Source organism: Coregonus clupeaformis, chromosome 15, assembly GCF_020615455.1.
Source record: "Coregonus clupeaformis isolate EN_2021a chromosome 15, ASM2061545v1, whole genome shotgun sequence".
Lineage (NCBI taxonomy): Eukaryota > Metazoa > Chordata > Actinopteri > Salmoniformes > Salmonidae > Coregonus > Coregonus clupeaformis.
The window spans coordinates 21,962,549-21,980,947 of record NC_059206.1 but is presented as its reverse complement, the minus strand read 5'-3'; the positions used below and the strand labels follow the sequence as shown (position 1 = coordinate 21,980,947).

Below are 18,399 nucleotides of genomic sequence, written 5' to 3'. Positions count from 1 at the left end.
GTTATGGTTAGGCATAAGGTTAGCAGTTTGGTTAAGGTTAGATTTAGGTTTAAATCTGATGTTTTGAAATTGGTGGGGTTTATGACTTTGTGGCTGTGGTAACTCCATACCATACCCCCTGAACTCATTAGCTCTCACACAGAAGCACACTAGCTAGGGTTGTGTCCATTTATCTGTTTAGAATCCGGCCCTTACTCCATTTATCCGTTTAGAATCCGGCCCTTACTACTTCAATATTCTATATGTGCAACTTGTTATGGTATTTTGGTTGCTATAACATTTGGTTTGAAGTGACTGAGGGTTTGGGCATGCTTTTTGAAGCATCCTATAATAGGCCTTACTACTCCCATTGTTTCACTAGCAGCGATGCTAATGTTGGCTATTGGGTAAGTAAATAAAGAAAACTGAACCATATTTTTTGTCATTGTCTCTCAGGATCAATGGCTGAATCACTTTTTGTCAATAAAATAAATGATTAATGACTACAATTAAATTATGGTAAATCTGCTTTTTAATACTAATGCGGATTGTACTTTGGGAAAAAATCTGCACTTTATATAAGGGAAAACAATTATATTTTCATTTGACAGAATATGCTAATCTGTTTTGATAAATGTTTATTTCAGATAACATTATTTACATTATTTTGCTATGATTGTTGCGAAGGCCGGCTAGTTGGTAGAAAATGTATGTAAAATATGTTGGTAGTATGAGGGTTAAGGGCAGCAGGTAGCTTAGTGGGTAAGAGCGTTGTGCCAGTAACCGAAAGGTCGCTGGTTCTAATCCCCGAGCCGACTAGGTGAAAAATCTGTCGATGTGCCCTTGAGCAAGGCACTTAACCCTAATTGCTCCTGTAAGTCGCTCTGGATAAGAGCGTCTGCTAAATGACCAAAAATAAATAATAAATAATAATAAAACATTGGCTACTCTATCTCTGCGGCTCGGTGCCATCAAAAACAACAACATCATTAACTTAACTTAGTAGTTAATCATCCAAAGCTGGCCAGGGCTCAAAGAAAATAAATGAATCCCTAAAAATAGAGATCATGAACATAAAGAACATGTAATATTAGAGAAAATCTCCCTGTATGAGAGGAGAGAGTAAACTGTGAGGGTTTATAAATAATAAATACAAATAATATACCATTTAGCAGACGCTTTTATCCAAAGCGACTTACAGTCATGCGTGCATACATTTTTGTGTATGGGTGGTCCCGGGGATCGAACCCACTGCCCTGGCGTTACAAGCGCCGTGCTCTACCAGCTGAGCTACAGAGGACCAATAGAGGAACAGAGAGGGAGAGGGAGAGATAGAGAGAGAGCGAGAGAGAGGGGAAGAGAAAGAGAGATGGACGTGTGACAGTAGGCCTTATGGGAAAAGGGGGAGGAAAGAGGGACTGTTTATGGAGGGGAAAAGAGAGGAGTGGAGTGCAGTGGAGAGAGGGATGATAAAGGATGGGGTAGAATTTATTTCCCCAGTGGAGCAGAAGCACCATTTCTTACCTTCCAAAGCAGAAGATGAGAGGCATTTTTCTCTCTGAAAGAGTAGTGGATGAGAGGAGGAGGAGAGGAGGAGTGGATAAGATGGACAAGAGGAGGGGAGTAAGGGGAATTCAAAGGGGAGCAGAGAAGAGGGAGGAGAATGGGTGGAGGTAGGTTTAGAGATGGAGAGAGGGGAAGAAAGGCAATGAGGACAGCAGAAGTGTAGAGAGGGGTGAGGAGGAAAGGAAGGGGTGAGGATGCTCACTTTAGGGAGAGGAGAGACTTCCATTATGAGCCTGTATGAATCACATTTCCTCTCTTTTAATCTCTTCCTTCATTTTTCCTCTTTCAATATGAAGAGTTTATTTCCAAAACTAATTTTTCACATTTGTGTTTTTTCATCAGAAATGATTGCTTATGGGTATTTTCATGTGTGTGTAAAATATCACTATTCTCAGATGTTTTATTCATAGATTTTAAATGTGTATTCAAATGTTGTTGTTTTTTTACGTTATATATCCACTGTTAAACTGGAATGGAATGTTCGTATCCTGTATGTTTGACTGTGACATGTGGTTGTCTCATCTAGTTATCTTAAGATGAATGCAACTGTAAGTCGTCTGGATAAAAGCATCTGCTAAATGACTACAATGTCAAATGTAACACTGCTGGGTTTTTCACGCTCAACAGTTTGTATCAAGAATGGTCCACACCACCCAAAAGACATCCAGCCAATTTGACACAACTGTGGGAAGCATTGAAGTCAAACATGGGACAGCATCCCTCTGGAACGCTTTTGACTTCCTTGTAGAGTCCATGCCCCGACGAATTGAGGCTGTTCTGAGGGCAAAAGGAGGTGCAACTCAATATTAGGAAGGTGTTCCTAATATTTTGTACACTCATTGTACCGATACACAACCCCCAAAATGGGAATATCATCATTATCCCTGCCAGTCAGTAACTCATCTGCTAAGGAGAAGGTACCACTGAGTTCTATATGGATTCTCCAAGTTGAAAGTAGAGAATATCTCATAGCCTATATGAGCAGCCATGGTCCCTGAGGCACTGCATGGCACTGACCATAAGCACACAGCACAGCAGGCTCGGAGGTATTCTGAGATACTCTAACCTCCCCTGTGTAAAGTGTACAGTCAGCACACTACCTGACCCTCTAAGCCCTGTGGGAGAGCCAATCAGGCAGTGCTAAAGATAATAAGCTCCCTCCACTTTCACTGGCCAGGGGTCAGAGGTCAAGGGGTAGGGGGCAGGGGAGGGCAAGAGAGGTATTGTAGAAGGAACCCCTAACCCTGACCGGTCAGCTCTGTAATGATGTGTCTGGCTCCTGTGAAGGAAAGGACCAGTGGGATGCTGTGTGTGTGTGTGTGTGTGTGTGTGTGTGTGTGTGTGTGTGTGTGTGTGTGTGTGTGTGTGTGTGTGTGTGTGTGTGTGTGTGTGTGTGTGTGTGTGTGTGTGTGTGTGTGTGTGTGTGCGCGCTGCTGTGAGCATGCACGCATATGTGTGGTGTTAGTGGAGGCAAGGGCCTGTGGAAGCCTGTGAACCACATCAAATCCCCACCACCCACGTACCAGTGTAAATGGTTATACTAAGAGCTCAAGTTAATTACGATCCAATGCCCTGACAGAGACCTTACATGAGTCTCACAGGATATATAGCCTGTCATACAGCACGACCGGGAGAGAGTGTGTTTAACAATGGATGAACACACGCACCCACCCACACATGCATGCTCAATAGGGCTGTCCCCGACTAAAAAATATATTGGTCAACAAAGAGTCCTCTGTTCTTTCGACCAATCAATTAGTTGACATTTTTAAACAATAAATTGACACATCCTATGTGTTTTAATCAAATAAGCTTTATTCACTGAGCTTGTCTGATGCTTTAAGCACACTCTTTGATTAAATAATTAAGACACAGAAATGGCCCGGCACAATCAAATGTTTTGATTGTGCCTTGCCAGGCTCAGACTTGCTGCACTGTGTTTAAAAAAAAAAAGACAGAGACTGACTGTGCACCCGTTGTCTCGCTCTCCTCCCTGCTGCAGCGACCGCCACAGAACATCAAAGTGTTTATCGCGCTGTCCGTGTTGCTGAAGCTGCAACATAAGTACAGCCATTTCTGACTGAAAAGTTCTGTAACCGAAATCCCTCATTTGTTTAGGAAAAACATTCCCTATTCCCTCAACCCTTGCTCTCTTTACGTGCCACATATATGCATCGCATGCACGTGACCAAAGACCTATTCGCACGGGACTAGTATTACTAGAGAGTGTTGATTATGTAATTATTACTCCAGAATGTCCATTATTCCAGAACATGATTCGGACTGGATTTGTTTATTCCAAACTGCCCTCTGAAATTATTTAATTTTTTAAATAAATTTACAGTTATGACGGAAGCCTGGAGGTTTTTATACTAGGCATGAAAATACACTATTTCAACATGTCCAGGTGATGGGGCCACACTGATAACTCGAGCATGGTTCCCAAGTTTCTAAACCATACCAAACCATTTTTGGTATGGTGTCACCATAATATTTGAATTGAGGAAGTGTGATCATAATCATTAGGATATGTTAGCGATCCGCAGTAGGTCCTAAATGCCCCCCAGCCTTCAGTGTTTTAAGGCTATGGATGAGAAAGTTAACTTATCATTTCCAAACGTTTAGGTCAGTTGTATGCTGCTTTGCAATCTATTAACAGTAAGGGTTGCATTAAAATAGGCTAAATCTATTTTTTTATGATGCATTTGGCAATATCCAATTCATACGCACAAAACATATAGTTGTAGTCGGAAGTTTACATACACTTAGGTTGGAGTAAAACATTTCTTGTTAACAAACTATAGTTTTGGCAAGTCGGTTAGGACATCTACTTTATGCATGACACAAGTCATTTTTCCAACAATTGTTTACAGACAGATTATTTCACTTAAAATTCACTGTATCACAATTCCAGTGGGTCAGAAGTTTACATACATTAAGTTGACTGTGCCTTTAAACAGCTTGGAAAATTCCAGAAAATGATGACATCATGGGAAAATCAAATGAAATCAGCCAAGACCTCAGAAAATAAAAAATAAATAAAAAATTGTAGACCTCCACAAGTCTGGTTCATCATTGGGAGCAATTTCCAAACGCCTGAAGGTACCACGTTCATCTGTACAAACAATAGTATGCAAGTATAAACACCATGGGACCACGCAGCCGTCATACCGCTCAGGAAGGAGACGCGTTCTGTCTCCTAGAGATAAACGTACTTTGGTGCGGAAAGTGCAAATCAATCCCAGAACAACAGCAAAGGACCTTGTGAAGATGCTGGAGGAAACAGGTACAAAAGTATCTATATTCACAGTAAAATTAGTCCTATATCGACATAACCTGAAAGGCCGCTCAGCAAGGAAGAAGCCACTGCTCCAAAACCGCCATAAAAAAGCCAGACTACGGTTTGCAACTGCACATGGGGACAAAGATCTTACTTTTTGGAGAAATGTCCTCTTGTCTGATGAAACAAAAATAGAACTGTTTGCCCATAATGACCATCGTTATGTTTGGAGGAAAAAGGGGGGCCTTGCAAGCCGAAGTACACCATCCCAACCGTGAAGCACGGGGGTGGCAGCATCATGTTGTGGGGGTGCTTTGCTGCAGGAGGGACTGGTGCACTTCAAAAATAAATGGCATCATGAGGAAGGACATTTATTTGGATATATTGAAGCAACATCTCAAGACATTAGTCAGGAAGTTAAAGCTTGGTCGCAAATGGGTCTTCCAAATGGATAAAGACCCCAAGCATACTCCATTCATTCTCTCTACTATTATTCTGACATTTCACATTCTTAAAATAAAGTGGTGATCCTAACTGACCTAAGACAGGGAATTTTTACTAGGATTAAATGTCAGGAATTGTGAAAATGTAAATGGTGTATGTAAACTTCCGACTTCAACTGTATGTAATATAACCATAAACAATTTTAGTAGCACGTCTTAGTCTGATGGACTGTGCCATCCCCACGGCTTCCACAATGGATTAGTCCACTCAGACAGGCGCAAATCAGACAGGTGTCTTGTACACCATGATATTTGTATTTATTTTTTGCTACTGCTCGACTAAAGAAATCTCGGTCGACCAACAGCCTATCGACCAAACAATCTACCAGTCGACTAAATGGGGTCAGCCCTAGTGCTCACACACACACGCTCATTCCCTTTCCAGGGTTTTTTCTGGATCAAAAAGGGGCTTAGGTGGTGGACGTGGCAGGGAGTGTGGTCTGCCCTTCGTTGCAGCCCTTTTTAAAGGCCCCCCATCTTGGCAGTACAGATACAGTGTATTCGGAAAGTATTCAGACCCTTTCACTTTTCCACATTTTGTTACGTTACAGCCTTATTCTAAAATGGATTCAATTGTTTTTTTCCCTCATCAATCTACACACAATACCCCATAATGACAAAGCAAAAACAGGTTTTTAGAAATGTCCCTCTCTCACTCCCTCCCTCTCCACCTCCCTCCCTCCCTTCCTCCCTCCGTGGATCGATGTTAACTTTTTTTTGCCCATTCCCAAAAGCATTTGGCGATTGGCATGTAGGCTATTTGGCGCGCGTACAGTTATAATATAATAATAAAAATATGCCATTTAGCAGACGCTTTTATCCAAAGCGACTTACAGTCATGCGTGCATACATTTTTTGTGTATGGGTGGTCCCGGGGATCGAACCCACTACCTTGGCGTTACAAGCGCCGTGCTCTACCAGCTGAGCTACAGAGGACCACCAGTTATGCCCTAAAGCTTACGCACTAATGCCAGATAGCCTAAAACAATGAAAGAAAAACCTCAATGTAGCCTATAGATATAAATTGCACATGAATGATACATTTATGGATTTTTTAAGGTATCGTTTTCTCTTTAGTCAATCCGCCCGCCCTTCATCCACACAATATTTCATGCATGGCCCGTGGATATAACCGCGGGGACTGCGGGTTATGACTCAACCCGCGCATCACTCACACACACACACACACACACACACACACACACACACACACACACACACACACACACACACACACACACACACACACACACACACACACACACACACACACACACACACACAAACATACAAACTTACCCACACATCACCACATCTGGCTGTGAATATAGATTGTGTTTTAAATGTTTAATGAGGACGAATCTAAAGCCAAGCAATTTGCAGCAATGTTAAGTGTGCATGGATCAAAGTAATGGAGGCCAGGCAGACAGCAGGCTGAGAGATAGTGGATAACAACACAGATATCAGCAGAAAGACCCAGTCTAGTGCTGCTGCTCCGAGGCTGATTGAACCACATTATACGCAGCTTCGCAGGGTACAGTTAGAAACACACATTCACACGCATAGACACAGGCATACACCCTTCCACATTCACACACAAGCGGACCTATCTTCCCCGCGACTTGCAGGGTGTGTATGTGTGTGTATGTATCACCAATGCAGAGATCCAATAACAGGATTACCCCTACTGAGACGTATGTGTAAAATCAGACATGATGTGGTAATAACTAGCTCATATCAATGGCTCTGGTGTACATTACTGTACATTACTGCGAGCAATGAACTAACGCACGCACGCACACACACACACACACACACACACGCACATTACAGACAAACATACATGCACATACACACTCACACAAACTGCAAAGTTGCCAATGACCTCCAGATATTTGAAAGCTAAGAATTCCCATTGGTTACTCACCAGGTTCGCTGTCTGAAATTCAGTCAATGGGAAAAGAAACTCCTCAATACTAGGAGACCTCACTGGTCAGCCAGGTAATACAAGAGGGAAATCCTCCCTCTCTCAGCCTGGAAAGAAACATGGAAACAGTGAGCATTACAGCTAAAGATAAATAACATACAATTGTGCTCAGGGATTTGAATAACAAGTAGCATACAAGTTGATCAAAAGTACCAATAACAACAGGAGTTTGTTTAATCAATCAATCATAGTATATGTTATATTATATTTTTTACAGCGCTTTCAAGTGTGTGCCAAAGCTTCACTTTCTGTAGCCTCTCAATTATATGTTGCCCAGACATACTGTGAAAAAAGACAACCAGTGAGAGTGAATGAGAGTTTATTACAGACTTCGAGAGTGTCTAGTCACATGGTACTACATTATAAGAGATTGAGAGGGAGGCTGAAAAGAGTGGGGTAGTTTAAGATGGAAGCAAGAGCAAAGAGAGTAAGTAACAGAATAAGTGTATTATGTCCTTCGCCCTTCCTTCTCTACTCCTTGCTGTGTTTCCAAATGGCCAGCTCCTTCTTAGAGAGAACAGAGAACGTGACTTCTGTCAAAAGCTCCAGAAATGTCTGCCTTTGGGCCCTGCTGTACTCGGAGTAGACACATACTCACCTACACAACAGTCTCCATACTAGACACTGACCACAGGGGCCTGAGCAACACACACTCACTAACACACGCATGCAATCAAGCACACACACACACACACACACACACACACACACACACACACACACACACACACACACACACACACACACACACACACACACACACACACACACACACACACACACACACACACACACACACACACACACACACACACACACACACACACACACACACACTCACACTCTCAGATCCACATGAGGTCTCTGTCTATTCTTCAACTCCAGTTGACTGTTAATAGCTGGAGTGTTGCCATTGTTTGCCTGTCAACAGCAGCCCAGTGTGGTAACAGCCCACTGATGGTGACATGACTGGGCCAGATTGGCCCATAATGGAATGGCTGCCTTAAAGCTCCATACGACCAGGGGGAATGGGAGGAAAACCTACTATACCCCAAACAGAGGCACACTGTCTGGGGGAGAGGAGGGGTGAAGTGAGATGAAAGAAGAGGAGGTGAGGGGAGGGAGGGCTGACGGGAGAGATGGGCATAGGTAGGGAGGGAAGGCCAGTGTCTCTTGACATATTACACAGATAACACACTCAGGGAGATAGAAGAGATAGCACTGCCTTCTAATCAAGCAATCCAGTCAATCAGTCTGACACTCTCACTCATCATCAATCAAGCAGGGTCTTGGCTCTACATATAGACACAAGCCAGTTAGAGACAAGAATCGGGGAAAAAAAGAGAGTAAGAAGGAGAAAGAGAGAGAGGAAAAGCGAAAGGGAGAAGAAGGGGAAGACAGGGGCAGAGAGAGAAAGAAGAGGGAAAGGGAGAGGGGGAGAAAGAGAGAATGGGAGGGGGGGAGAGCTAGTGGTGGCTCCAACAAGGCACAGCCGATAGACTTTAAATATAAATTGACATTTTGATTTAAAAAAGATTATGACTTCTTACTGCTAGCAGCAAACACTGAAAAAAATTACATTGCTGTTTAGAATTATATTACTTCCTTGTGCGTAAGAGAGCTTGGATGTCGTCACGATAAGTTAACAGGGCAAAGATAATTATAAAAAAATTACAAGTTTCCTATATACAAATCCAGAATAAAACTTCTCAAATGAGGTTTATAGTTTGGCCTAGTTTGAGAGCAGTGAGTGAGTTTGGTGTGTAGGCCTATTGAGTGTGTGTAGAGTGCGACCTGTGTGAGATGAGTATTTTGTATGAGAAAGATACTGTATAGCCAAATGACCCACATTAAAAGGGTCTGCGCTTGTATGTCTGTTTGTATCCCTTGGAACATCCCACGCATGACTAGCCAAAACACGCACACACACACTGCCCTTAAGAACAATCCCATTATAAGCTAACGTGATATTGTTCTCTCTTCAGCAACGACCACAGAGATAATGAAGGTAATGTAGAACAGTAATCTCTCTCTGCTCCATTACACCCATGTCCCCCAAAGTAGCACAGTGCTACATTAGCTTAGTATACAGCACAGCAGTAGCCGTAGCTCCTAAAGCAGCACAACACTACATTAGCTTAGCATACAGCGCAACAGTAGCCATTTCCCACAGCTGCTACTTTAACTTAGCACACATCACATCACATCTCCTACTGTCAATAAAGTTAGCAGTTAGCGAAGTAACAACACCCACACCAGTGTGCTAGCAATCTAGGGTTGCTACATTGGGCTTCCCAGAATTGGGCTCTACCGCCTGGTGAGCACTAAAGCTATTCTGGGAGATTGTAGAATACCTGGATAAAGTTGAAGGGATTTTCATGATGAGTTCGGTCCAACTTGGCAACCCTATAAAACTACAGCTGCATTCAACACATCGTCACCGATCCCCCCCACTCTCTGTGGATGCAGCTGGAGATGGTGTCAAGTGTGAATCAATGCTAGCCTCTGAACGCACCCCTAAGGGAACAGCAGCAGACAGAAGGCTAAGACACACACACGAGCACAAGTACACATGCGCAGACAGACACACACACTGGAGTGTGATGTCTATGGCGATAACAGGTGTGATTCTCACCAAACTGACAGTCAGGGTATCAGAGGGTGTTAAAAGGGGAGGGTTCACACACACACACAAACACACACTCTCTTCCCACATTCATACACAAGCTGACTGAATCCCAGCACCTTGTGTTTCCAGTGTGTGTGTGTGTGTGTTAACCCTATCCCAAACCTTAGTCTTAACGCGTCGGAATGAATGCCTAAACTTAAAAAAGTAAGTCTCTCTCTCTCTCACTCTCTCACTCACTCACTCACTCACTCACTCACTCACTCACTCACACACACAAAGAAACACACACACAGCCAATTCCCTGGCGGGCTCTGACACACCCAGTCCACTCGGGACGCTGAATTCAGGAGCGTCGGCAAACTACAGTTTGGATTATAACATTAATAATGTGCGCGTGCTTATATTTGTCCTATTTCACATATGTACAAGTGTGAATTGGAAATTAGTTTTTGCATATTCCAACACCCCCTGAGACCCTCGGAGAGTGGGTTCACAGGGTCTGCCATTATCAACGGCAACCCTGGAGCAATTATGGTTCTAGTGCCTTGCCTTGTCAGCAAGGGGATTTGAACTAGCGACCTTTTGGTTAGTGGCCCAACGCTCTAACTGCTAGGCTCCCTGCCGCCCATCTGCCATGTTTCCTTCTCCCTCTCCCTATCATCATTTTGTTTTTCCCCCTTTCTGTCTTTTATCTTTTTAGTGTACGTCCCAGCACAAACAAGCACATGCAATTTACTTTTGAGATAGTTAAACTGGTTTTAATTAAGCTTCCTTTCACCTCCACCAGTGAGTGAGTGAGTTTGTCTGTTCTCTGCAGGCCCTCCCCTGCAACAAGGCAAAGATTTTTATAACTTAACCAAGATAGGCCACAGCCTATCAAATGTTTCATTGATGAGAAAATTAGCAGAATGTCGGCCAAAATCCATCTCGTTCCATCTTCTCCCATTACCGGCCACTGGGCTTCCTCTCTGAGTGGAAACGCCAAGCGCAGGCTTCACATTTATACATCCGGTGAAATATCTGCCTCATTGTTCTATCTGTGACCGAAGTGTAATGTAAACAAACAGTATAATATGCCACTATGCCAGTATAACACACAAGAAGAGTTTTTACCATGTGGTCCTCTGTAGCTCAATTGGTATTGCATGGCGCTTGTAACGCCAGGGTAGTGGGTTCGATCCCCGGGACCACCCATACGTAAAAATGTATGCACACATGACTGTAAGTCGCTTTGGATAAAAGCGTCTGCTAAATGGCATATTATTATTATTATTATAATAACCATGAACACAGGTAACTTGTAGTCTGGTTAGAAGTGGGTGAGAGGCCTTATCTGTTCACTGCACTACCAGACAACCACAACATACCCCAGTCACGCTGCTATAGCCATATAGATATAGACCACATACACAGTGGGTATAGATGGAACAGAGGCAGAGAAGTGTAGAAGTGGAGGAGTGTACCTACCACACACTATCGCCATGACTCAGACCCCTTTATACCCACACATGCTTGCAAGTCTTTTAGACCAGGTTAAAAGTGGTTATGAAACCAATCACATCATCAATATTAACACTGCCGAGAGAGAGAGCTGGTTCTGGGGCTCTGTTCACAAACAGAAACAGACCCCACAGAGCCCCAGGACAGCAACACAATTAGACCAACCCAAATCATGAGAAAACAAAAAGATAATTACTTGACACATTGGAAATAAATTTGTTTTTTAAACAGAGCAAACTATAATGTTATTTGGCCCTAAACAGAGAGTTCAGAGTGGCAGAATACCTGACCTGTGTGACTGACCCAAAATTAAGACTATGTACCCAAAATTAAGACCTCATTTTGAGGGGAATGAGCATAGCCTTGCTTTTGAGAGAGGCTGCCATAGGCAGACCTGGCTCTCAAGAGAAGCCAGGCTATGTGCACACTGCCCACAAAATGAGGTGGAAACTGAGCTGCACTTCCTAACCTCCTGCCAAATGTATGACCATATTAGAGACACATATTTCTGTCAGATTAAACAGACCCACAAAGAATTTGAAAACAAATCCAATTCTGATAAACTCCCATATCTATTGGGTGAAATACCACAGTGTGCCATCCATCACAGCAGCAAGATCTGTGACCTGTTGCCACAAGAAAAGGGTGAAGAACAAACACCATTGTAAATACAACCCATATTTAACTATTTGCACATCATTACAACACTGTATATAGCCATAATATGACATTTGAAATGTCTCTATTCCTTTGGAACTTTTGTGAGTGTAATTTTTACTGTTAATTTTGTATTGTTTATTTCACTTTTGTTTATTATCTATTTCACTTGCTTTGGCAATGTAAACATATGTTTCCCATGTCAATAAAGCCCTTTGAATTGAGAGAGTGCGAGAGGCAGAGAGAGGAGAGAGGGAAGCCTTCAGCCTTACCTTGCCTCTCCATTCCATCCTCTTGTCTCTCCTCCTCTTCTCCCCTTTCTCCCTGCCTCACTCTTCCTCTCTCTCACTCTTCGTCTCTCATCTTGCTTCCCCTCCCTCTGCTCTGCCTCACCCTGCATCCCTTCATGTGTCACCCTGCCTATGTCCTCCTCTGTGTTGCTCTCTGCACAGAATGTCAGTCCGAATGGGACTATATGAACAACCAAGCATAAAACCTCAGTCATCACATCTACACACACTGCCACTCCCAAGCAGAAAGCAGCTGCTCCCCCTGACCTTCCTGAAATATTTAACTATTTCTACTAGTTCCTCGATTCAGCTTGTCACTTTGTCTTTACTCTGCATCCCCCGCCTGGCCTGTGTAGTCAGAGAAGAATTTTGCTGCGGCTGCTCTCTTCAGCCACGCTGCCATCCTTCACGCCACTTTAGGAAAAATGGCATTCAAATCATATTTGGGGTTCACAGGAGAGAATGAGGTGAGGATGGGAGGGAGGGAGATAGAGAGAGAAAGAAAAAGAAAGAGAGAGAGTAGGGACAAAACAATAGAATCACAGGGAGGGAGGGAGGGAGGGAGGGAGGGAGGGGAGGGAGGGAGGGAGGGAGGGAGGGACAGAAAAAGGGAATCACAAGTAGTCTGGTTGTGAACAGACTTTTCCACACTCATGGGAAAGAGGGGCAGATAAATATATTGGGGTGTGGGTGGGATGGGGTGAGGTTGGGTAATGCTGCATGGCCTTATTTCTATTACAGCGTATTGGATGAATGTCATTCATATTCCGTTCACCCAGCTAAATGTATATAGTGTATATACATTGATAGGTTTAGGCTACTAAATGATACTTGCTTTTTTCCCTGTACCCATCATGAGGTTGCTACAACCTAGCCTATGAATTAAAATTGACAACAGGTCGAGATAATTGTTCAGTAATCAAGGTGACAGACAGTGACATATTCAATACCGCCTTGCACACTCTTGCCTGCATCTAGGCTGATCTAGGGCGTAATCATTAGTCCAACAGTTGCAAATGAGAGTTTCTATTGTACAAATTCAGGTATGTTTGTCCCCGTTTCGTTCCGTCTGCTTCTGTTTAAGAAACGTTATTCAACAGAATTGGGGAATGAATACACCACTGATCACTTTCATAGCAGCCACATAAAAACAGCATGATCACTTTGATCATTGTACAGTGAGGGAAAAAAGTATTTGATCCCCTGCTGATTTTGCACATTTGCCCACTGACAAATACATGATCAGTCTATAATTTTAATGGTAGGTTTATTTGAACAGTGAGAGACAGAATAACAACAAAAAAAATCCAGAAAAACGCATGTGAAAAATGTTATAAATTGATTTGCATTTTAATGTGGGAAATAAGTATATGACCCCTCTGCAAAACATGACTTAGTACTTGGTGGCAAAACCCTTGTTGGCAATCACAGAGGTCAGACGTTTCTTGTAGTTGGCCACCAGGTTTGCACACATCTCAGAAGGGATTTTGTCCCACTCCTCTTTGCAGATCTTCTCCAAGTCATTAAGGTTTTGAGGCTGACGTTTGGCAACTCGAACCTTCAGCTCCCTCCACAGATTTTCTATGGGATTAAGGTCTGGAGACTGGCTAGGCCTCTCCAGGACCTTAATGTGCTTCTTCTTGAGCCACTCCTTTGTTGCCTTGGCCGTGTGTTTTGGGTCATTGTCATGCTGGAATACCCATCCACGACCCATTTTCAATGCCCTGGCTGAGGGAAGGAGGTTCTCACCCAAGATTTGACGGTACATGGCCCCGTCCATCGTCCCTTTGATGCGGTGAAGTTGTCCTGTCCCCTTAGCAGAAAAACACCCCCAAAGCATAATGTTTCCACGTCCATGTTTGACGGTGGGGATGGTGTTCTTGGGGTCATAGGCAGCATTCCTCCTCCTCCAAACACGGCGAGTTGAGTTGATGCCAAAGAGCTTGATTTTGGTCTCATCTGACCACAACACTTTCACCCAGTTCTCCTCTGAATCATTCAGATGTTCATTGGCAAACTTCAGACGGGCCTGTATATGTGCTTTCTTGAGCAGGGGGACCTTGCGGGCGCTGCAGGATTTCAGTCCTTCACGGCGTAGTGTGTTACCAATTGTTTTCTTGGTGACTATGCTCCCAGCTGCCTTGAGATCATTGACAAGATCCTCCCGTGTAGTTCTGGGCTGATTCCTCACCGTTCTCATGATCATTGCAACTCCACGAGGTGAGATCTTGCATGGAGCCCCAGGCCGAGGGAGATTGACAGTTATTTTGTGTTTCTCCCATTTGCGAATAATCGCATCAACTGTTGTCACCTTCTCACCAAACTGCTTGGCGATGGTCTTGTAGCCCAATCCAGCCTTGTGTAGGTCTACAATCTTGTCCCTGACATCCTTGGAGAGCTCTTTGGTCTTGGTCATGGTGGAGAGTTTGGAATCTGATTGATTGATTGCTTCTGTGGACAGGTGTCTTTTATACAGGTAACAAACTGAGATTAGGAGCACTCCCTTTAAGAGTGTGCTCCTAATCTCAGCTCGTTACCTGTATAAAAGACACCTGGGAGCCAGAAATCTTTCTGATTGAGAGGGTGTGAAATACTTATTTCCCTCATTAAAATGCAAATCAATTTATAACATTTTTCACATGCGTTTTTCTGGATTTTTTTGTTGATATTCTGTCTCTCACTGTTCAAATAAACCTACCATTGAAATTATAGACTGATCATTTCTTTGTCAGTGGGCAAACGTACAAAATCAGCAGGGGATCAAATACTTTTTTCCCTCACTGTATATGTCAGCTTCCTGCCTCCTGTTTGTCTCCGGGCCTCTAGAGGTCATCTGTGTTCCCCTCTGCCTTAGTTCTTCCTCGTGTGTCCTTATTAGCTTGATCCAGGTCACCTGTGCCTTGTTTCCCCTAAAAAATTTTAGCTGTGTTTTTTCCCCTGTTCCTCACTTGGTTTTTGAGTCCTGGCTATGTGTCTCCTGCTTTGTCCCACCGTGTCTTTCCAAGTAAGCTTTTCTAAGTTATCTTTAGTTTGTTTTTCTCCCCTCGTGGAGTTATTTTGTTTTGCCTCCTGTTTTGTTACTCTACCTATGTTAATATACCTCTTTCTGAGAAGAACTTTTGTTGGACTATTTTTGAAGTGCAAAGAACCTTTTTGTTACATTAAATCTACTTACCTGGAGTATTGCCTTGGGTGTTTCATTTGGGTCCAACTATACCTCCTCTGTGGCTAAGGGGTAGAACCCCCAGCTCCCCACATCTGAGACCGGAGTTCTAGCCCAGCTTGTGACAGAAAAACCAAGTCAATCATGGACCCAGAAACACTCAGTTCCCAGGACCTGTTGGCGGTGATCACTCGACATGAGGCATCCTTCCAGCGCCATGAAGCCGTTCTCAGCCGACAAGAAGAGCTGATGGCTAGTCATTCTCAACTCCTGGCCGAAATGATGAGTTCCCTCCACCAGCTCTTTGAACGCCTCCCTGGTCCTCTCCCTTCCTCCAGGTCAACCCCCAGTGACGACAGGCCTTCTCCAGTGGCGGAGCCCCGACTACCACCTCCCAAGCCCTTTTCTGGGGATCCAAGCTCTTGCCAGGGTTTCCTCACCCAATGCTCCCTCACCTTCGAGCTCCAACCCTCAAGTTTTCCCACAGACCGTTCCAAGATTGCCTACATCATTACCCTTCTTTCAGACAAGGCGCTCGCCTGGGCCTCTGCGGTGTGGCAGTCCCAGGAGGCCTGTTGTGACTCCTACGCTGCATTTGTAGAAGAGTTCAAGCGGGTGTTCGATCATCCTGTCAGTGGGCGGGAGGCTTCCAAGCGCCTACTGTCTCTCCGTCAGGGTCCCCGAAGCACGGCAGATTTTGCCATTGAATTCCGGACCATAGCAGCAAGGAGCGGATGGAATGATGAAGCGCTAAGGGTCTGTTTTCAGGGAGGGTTATCTGAGCCCCTTCAAGATGAGTTAGCCACCCGAGAACCAGCTGGAGATCTCGAGTCCCTCATAGCCTTGGCCATCCGCCTGGACAATCGTCTAAGAGAGCGGAGAACGGCTCGCCGCCAGGTGTCTCAGTCCCAGGTTCCTCTGAGCAGCTCTGTTTCTCCTGTTTGGACTCCATCATTCAGAGCTTCCCCGGCTCCTGAACTGCTCCAGGATTCCCCGGAGAGCATGCAGTTAGGCCGTTCCAGGCTTTCTCCCAACGAAAGGGAACGTCGCATGAAGGAGCGTCGGTGCCTATACTGCGGGGTTGCCGGCCACTTCCGCTCCACTTGCCCCGAGCTTTCGGGAAACGCCTGTCCCCGCCCAGCTACAGGAGGGTTGTGATGGGGAAGATTAGAGCTCCTCCTACTAACGCTGTCCTAGCTATTCCAGCCACTCTGTCCTGGGAGGGCCACCAGCATCGGGTCCAGGCTATGATCGATTCCGGTGCCGCAGGTGATTTCATGGATGTAACCTTGGCTAAGGAACTTAAGATCCCTACCCAACTACTTCCTCAACCCCAGGCAGTTACAGCCTTAGATGGCAGACCTCTGGAACCAGGAAAGGTTACTGAGGCGACTCAGTCCCTGCGACTTACCATCTCTCAACACCAGCAGGAGGAGACCTTCTATCTCATTGACTCTCCCGAGTATCCTATTATCCTGGGTCACCCTTGGCTATGCAGACATAATCCCCAGATCGACTGGCCTACTGGCACCATTCTAAGCTGGGGTTCCACTTGCCAACTCACCTGCATGCTTCAGAGTCCCTCAGCCCCTAGTACCCAGTTTCAAGAGTCTGTTGACGTCTCCCGAGTCCCCAGTGTTTACCATCGGTTCAAGGCAGTGTTCAGCAAGGCCCTGGCTACTTCCTTACCGCCTCATCGCACGTATGACTGTGCCATTGATCTACTCCTGGTTGCTGCCCTCCTAGAGGTCGGATCTTTCCTTATCCTCCCCGAGCAAGCAGCTATGGACACCTACATTAAGGAGTCCTTGGCAGCCGGCCTCATCTGTGCCTCTACTTCCCTGGCTGGGGCGGGCTTCTTTTTGTTGAAAAGAAAGACGGGGTCTTAGGCCTTGTGTTGATTACCGGGGACTCAACAAGATCACGGTTCGAATCGATACCCCCTTCCTCTCATGGCCACTGCTTTTGAGCTGCTTCAAGGGGCTTCCATTTTTACTAAACTGGATCTCCGCAATGCTTACCATCTTGTGCGGATCCGGCAAGGGGACGAGTGGAAGACGGCGTTCAACACGCCCACGGGGCACTATGAATATCGGGTGATGCCGTTCGGGCTCACCAATGCCCCCGCAGTATTCCAAGCCCTGATTAATGATGTTCTCCGGGATATGCTTAATCTGTTCGTCTTCGTGTACCTGGACGATATCCTCATCTTCTCGAGGTCACTGAAGGAGCATGAGGGGCATGTTAGCAGGGTTCTCCAGAGGCTCCTTGACAATCACCTCTACGTTAAACCTGAGAAGTGTGAGTTTCATGTTTCTCAGACTCAGTTTCTCGGGTTTATTGTCACTCCCGGCCACCTAGAGATGGAACCACAGCTGGCCCACACCTGCCACGGTCAAGGAGGTTCAACGGTTCATTGGCTTTTCTAACTTCTATCGGAAGTTCATTAAGAATTTCAGCTCTGTGGTAGCCCCTTTGACGACGCTTACCAAGGGAGGAGGGACCAAGATTCACTGGGGTCCGGGAAGCAGCAGGGGCCTTCGAGGATCTCAAGCGCCGCTTCACTTCTGCTCCGATTCTGGTGATCCCTGACCCAGAAAGACCTTTCGTGGTGGAGGTGGACGCCTCAGAGGTGGGGGTGGGAGCCGTCCTGTCACAGAGGGGTGAGGATGGGAGATTACACCCTTGTGCCTTCATGTCTCGCCGCCTGTCTGAGGCCGAGCGCAACTACCACGTGGGGGATCGAGAGTTGCTTGCGGTTAAGCTGGCCTTGGAGGAGTGGCGCCATTGGCTTGAGGGGGCTCAGCATCCTTTCCAGGTTCTCACAGACCACAAGAACCTGGAA

The 18,399-nt window shown here is 45.1% G+C and overlaps 1 protein-coding gene across 1 annotated transcript in view; it reads right to left on the bottom strand.

The window, feature by feature from the left end:
• The window catches only part of LOC121582261 (LARGE xylosyl- and glucuronyltransferase 2), a 97,096-nt gene that overhangs the window by 51,011 nt on the left and 27,686 nt on the right, over window positions 1–18,399 (bottom strand). Inside the window, exon 2 of the mRNA XM_041897943.2 lies at window positions 7,256–7,362. The gene's annotated coding sequence lies outside the window, so the exon portion shown is untranslated. The remainder of the gene's footprint in view (window positions 1–7,255; window positions 7,363–18,399) is intronic.